This window comes from Heterocephalus glaber, unplaced genomic scaffold, assembly GCF_053883595.1.
Source record: "Heterocephalus glaber isolate CG9 unplaced genomic scaffold, H.glaber_assembly_v1.0 deba00001561, whole genome shotgun sequence".
Taxonomy (NCBI): Eukaryota; Metazoa; Chordata; class Mammalia; order Rodentia; family Bathyergidae; genus Heterocephalus; species Heterocephalus glaber.
The window spans coordinates 13,462,636-13,468,676 of record NW_028258349.1 but is presented as its reverse complement, the minus strand read 5'-3'; positions in this window follow the sequence as shown (position 1 = coordinate 13,468,676).

Here is a 6,041-nt window from a genome sequence, read left to right as displayed (position 1 = left end):
AGCTAAATCCTCAGCCCCTGAGTTCTTGCTTTAGTACAGAAGCAGGACTTAAGAAAAACAAGCCTTGGGCAGTCCCCTACGGACCCCCCCCCCCCCAACTCCTTGATCTGTTACAAATAAGGTAAACAAGAAGATTCTCCCTAACAGAGTCCAGTGACCACCTGACTTCTCAGGAATCTGCCTTCCTTCAAGGCTGGGATTCCACCCTGGTATTAATAGGCCAGACAGTTACATTCCTATAAATGAAGTCTTTGCAAACTTTAAGAAAACTTATGCCCTCAAAAGATACATATGAGATGTATTTTTTACATACAGGCAACTATGTCCTGTAAACAAGTTCATGATGTCCTGTTCTCACAAGATTCACAGGGAACAAAACTGTCCTTGTGTGAGAAGTGACTAACTTGCTTTCTCTTTGAGTCTGTAACCTCACTAGCCACTCCCCCACTTTCATGTCACTAGAAAGACCATCCTTCTTTGATCAAATATGTAAAACCTGGAACTTCTCTTTGTTCAAACGCTCTTCCTTTGGACAGAAGTCCCTTGAGCTGGTGTACTCCTTAAACCTGAAATAAATCCTCCTAAATCCCATTGGTCTCTCCTGCCTCTTGGGATTCTACAATACTGGAAATGAAAACTAAAGTGCAAAGCTACGGGAGCTGGCGGGGGGTGTCATTGGAAAGTTAGAAGGAAGATAGAAAAGCAGTAGTAGGGCCACATTTTCATACAGGGGTTCAGACTGGTCCAGCCCCTCCCTTTTAAAATTTTACTTTGAGATAGGGTCTTGCTAAGTTGGCCATGTTGGACTTGGACTTTTGGTTTTCCTCCCTCAGGCTCCTCTTGAGTAGCTAAGATTATAGGTCTACACCATGATGTGGAAGGGCAGATAGTGATCAAAGGATATGATGTTGCTGGTCATGGTGGCATACACCTTAATACCAGCACTCAGGAAGCTGAATCAGGAAGATTGTTGAGAATTTAAGGCCATCCTGGGCTACATAGTTCAAGCCCAGCCTGAACTACATTTATTGTGTTAAAAAAATAGTAAAAGGATTCCCTATGTAATGTAAACCACTAAACTTGAAAATTTTGGTGAAACTAGTTCCTAGTAACATGCAATGAAAAATCTGCTATGTGGTGTAACAATCTGAAGAGTACTATTTCTACTAAAGAAATTTAATCCATTATACAAATGTTTCCAATAAGACAATTCTAGATCAGATGACTTCTTTATTAAGGAACAAAAAACAAATGGATAGAAGTCAGAAATACTCTATTTTATGAGATGAGACAAACGTGGATAATGACCTTTAAAGGATACTCAAGAGAAAGAAAATATTTAGATCACTCTCACTGATGAACACATGCAAAAATGTTACTTGAGTTTTATGGTGAAAGCCCTGGCTCCTAGGGCCCCAACAGACCATGGCAGGCAATTAGGGAATGGCCAAGGTGGCAGGAGAAGTAGGTGTGACCTGTTAAGAACAAAATCCCAGGACGTATTCCCAGAACAGTTCCCAAAGCCCTGTACATGGACTTTTTGTGAGAACTTGAGCAATTTTTCAATAGGGCTGACATCAGCCTGAGGAGTGGATGATATAAAAAGGAAAGTCCACATTGAGCTCTCTATTATGTTCTTTCACAGTAGTCTACTCTCATGCTGTAAAGTATACTCTTTTTTTTTCCATACTTTTACTTGGCCCAAACTCACTCTGCAGAGCCTGTTTCTTTTCCTACCTTTAATAAATATAAAATCTTGCTACGAGTTGCACTTGTCTTGACCAATTATTTGATCAAGAAAGAAAGAACCCAGAAACTACCTCTCACAGGAGACTCCTGCACCTCAAACCCCAATAATGGTCCCAAAACACCAATCAAGGAAATGAATAGTGATGAAGGGTAGGAAATGAGCTTTAATCAACATGGCTATCCTAGAAGTACAGATACAAGAGTTCAAGATCTGTCAGCCAGGCATGGTGGCACAAGCCTGGGCTGAGGCAGGAGGATTGCCACAGGTTTGAGGCCAGGCTGCACTACACAGTGAGTTTAAGGCCAGCCTGAACTACATAGTGAGACCCTGTCTAAAAAAAGAAAAAAAAAATCTGTCTTCCAGGGACTGACAAGAACTTTAGGATTGTGCACAGGTACATGTCTGTAATCCCAGCACTCAAAAGGCTGAGGTAGGAGGATCACTGCAAGTTTGAGACTAGCCTGGGCTACATAGTGAGTTTCAGTCCAGCCTGAATTACAGTGCAAAACCGTCTCAAAAAACAAACAAACAAAAAAGTGGTGGTGGGGGACAAGGGCAAAGGTTGGATGTTTGCATAATTGGGAAGGTATGTAATTCTGGTCAAGCTGGGCCTGATCAATCTTTATCTCAGGACTGGTTCTGCAAGGTGGTTCTGGAGAAGTCCTCAAGGCCTTAGGAGACAATCTGATTCCCATAAGATGAGTGTTCTTGTTTGTGTGTTGGAAGTGGTCTCATCAGGGGGTGCTCTGCAAGGCTCTGCTTTTCCTGGAATCTGAGGTAGCTGTGGGGTTAGGACAATGCCTGGAAACTTGTAGGCACTGCCCCAAGGTGTCTGGAACAAGACATTGTAAAAATTGGGAGTTGGATATCTGAAAATTTTGCCGAAGTCTTCAAGCTGTCACCAGGTAGCATGGGTCCTTGCTTTTAGTAACAATTGAAATCAAAACTAAAACACATACTCCTTATGACATTAACGTGTCGATGTGCAGAGCTGAATATACACTTGATCCAATATTTTAAGAAAGGAGACAGACAGAAAAATGAAGGCCTGCTAGCTACTATTGGTCCTTGCTTTAGTAGAAATGAAAACTAACACTAAAGCATAAATTTACAGGACAGAAATCTTTAATTGGAAAATTAGAGGGAAGATAGGAAAAAAGTTTAGCTTATTTCTTAGATAAATGTTAGTAAAAATCCAGATGGTTTAATCATGTGGACAAAACTCTTTCACACTTTTCAGTTTCTTTCTCTTTTTAGAAGACAGGGTCATGCTATATGGTTTAGGGTGGTTTTGAAGTACATGAGTTGAACTCCCATGTTGGATGTTGAACTCATGGCAATCCTCCTGCCTCAGCTTCCCAAGTGCTTAGATTATGGGCAGGAACACCACAGCTGGCTGTTTCAGTGTCTTTCCTTTAGCACACCTCAGCATTTCAAAAGCCTCCTGCATCTTGTTTTTCAAAGTTCAGTCTCATTTACAGTGGCTTCTCTTGCCTACTGCAATAGTTACTGCTGAATAAAATTTGTCTTTGCTGCCTTTAATTGGTGTCCAGATTTGTTTCACTTTGAAAGGATCTAGCCATTTATTATTTTGAATACTACTTATATCAGACAATGCTTTGAATAAATGTAAATGAACACCAGTAACATAATACAAGTCAGAGAAATTTTTAAAATAAAACATGTAGGCCGGGGATTTAGCTCAGAGGTTTCGCCGTCTGCTGCGCAAGTGCAAGGACCCGAGTTCGATCCCCGGTACCAAACAAACAAACAAACAAACATGTATGTGAGTGATACCTTGGATTAAAAGTCTAAGTTAAGAAGATGAGTGGAATTGAATCATCCTTTGAGAAGAGTGTAAGAGTACTGATAAATGTGGACTTCATAAGCATGAATGTTGAGATTCCTGGAGTAATAAGTCAAAGAACCTACAGGTAGGCTCAGTGTCACATACATGAAATACCAACACTTAGGGAAGCTGAAGCACAGGGATCACAGCCTGGGAAACTTAGTGAGACCTGTCTCAAAATATGCAAAAAGAGGGGCTGGGGATTTAGCTCAGTGGTTTCGCTGCCTACTGCACAAGCACAAGGACCCGAGTTGGATCCCAGATACAAAAAAAAAAAAAAAAAAGAAAACGACAAAAACTTTTGATTTTTTTTTGGTACCGGAGATCAAACTCGGATCCTTGTGCTTTTGAGGCAGGCGACGGAACGACTGAGCTAAATCCCCGACCCAAAACTTTTGAAAAGAGCTGAGAGTGTAGTTCAGTATTAGTGTCCTGAGACTCAGCCCTAGTTCTGCAAAAAACAAACAAACAAACAAACAAAAAACACACACAAAAGAAGCTACAAATTAGTGAAGAAAATAGGAAAATTATAAAAAGAAATCAACCCAATACAAAGGGAGAAAAAGGAAACATACAACAGGATAAAGTTATCAGTAGCTACATTAAATGTGAATAGATAAATCCTTCAGGTAAGAGAGAACTTCTCAGTGTCTTTAAGAGCTGCTGATATTCAGTCTTCCTGAGGTAGGACAGAAAAAATGATAGATAGGGTCAGGGATCTAGCTCAGTGGTTCCTTGCCTGCCTCACAAGCACATGGTCCTGAGTTTGATCCCCTGTACCAAAAAAAAAAAAAAGAAAAAGAAAAAAAACGACAGGTAGGAGACAAAGAAAATTTAAATTTAAAATTTAAAGAAGCCTGCAACTTCAGGACAAAATTTACCCAAGGTTATCCCTATGGGTGATAGATTTCCCTCTGATTTAGGGTGGCTGCTGTATATAATAGCTACCTTCTTCTTCCCAACATGCCCCTATTCCCACCAAAAGAATAACCTAATACTTGCTCTCCTCCTAACAGCTAATGACATCACAGGCTCCTCCAGTCCCTAGCCACTACCTCACTCAACCCCACCCCAGCTCCTATAAGAAGCACTCCCCATCCCGGCCATATTGCTTTTGTCTCTCCTTTGTTCAGAGACAGCCTGGCAGATCGTCCCTGCAATAAAGCTTTGTTATGGCCTGGCCTGGTCTTGGTTTTCAGGGTTTTTTTTTAATATCTTTATTGGTACAATAAAGATATTGGTACAATTTTTAGGTATACAATACATTTACATTTATCATTGGGTGCTTGTACCTGAACATGATGTATCTTAGTTCTTATTCTTTCCCCATTACCTGTGCACTTCACCCCCTCCACCCTTCCCTATTTACATAGACTTTGTTTCCATTTTTTTTTCTTTCTCATAATTTTTCCTTTTCCTTCTTCCCTTTCCCCTTCCCCTCCCACCATCCCTACACCTTTGGACCTTTTCCTATTTGAAATTATCAATTACTCATTTTAATCATTTTCATCCTTATTTACACGTTCAGTTTCTCACACTAGAGAAACCATTTGGTATTTACACATGTGTGTCCTATTTATTTCACTTTAGAGTATGGCCTCAATATGCATCCATTTAGCTATAAATGTCTCTAGTTTCTCGTTCTTTATGGCTGAGTAGTACTCCATTTTATAAAAAAACCACATCTTCTTTATCCAGTTTCCCATTGATGGGCACTTGGGCTGTTTCCAAGCTTTAGCTATCACAAACTGTGCCGCTATAAACATAGGTGCACATATATTGCTGTAGTATGATTCTTTTAATTCTTTGGGGAAGATACCCAGTAGGGGAATAGCTGGGTCAAATAGAACCTGTAGTCCTAGTTCTTTGAGGTTCAGTTTTTTTTTTGGTTTTTTTTTTACCTGACAATGGGTACACCTTCTTTTAGGCTTTTTTTCTTTCAAAGCCATCATAACCCAAACCGCTAAAGGTATTACAAATCCATAAATTAGCTAGTTGATAATAAGGTAAAGGGCAACAAGCTGTTCTTAAGACGAAAAAACACATTCAAATAATGTTTTTACGTGAAACATTTTAGATCACCCATCTTAAAGCAAACCCCAAAACCACATATATATCCTCAAGCCCCGACCATAGTATACCTCTTTCCCTTCAGAGCCCACACTCATTTCTAAGTATGCACTGATAGGTTTCCCTCCGATTTAAGGTGGCTTATGTATATAATAGCTACCTTCTTCCCAACATGCCCCTATTCCCCCCAAAAGAGTAACCTAATACTTGCTCTTCTCCTAGTAACTACTGACGTCACAGGCTCCTCCAGTCCCTAGCCACTGCCTCATTCATCACCCCCCACCCCAGCTCCCTGCCCCGCCATACCGCTTTTGTCTCTCCTTTGTTCAGAGACAGCCCCGCAGATTGTCCCTGCAATAAAAGCTTGTTGTG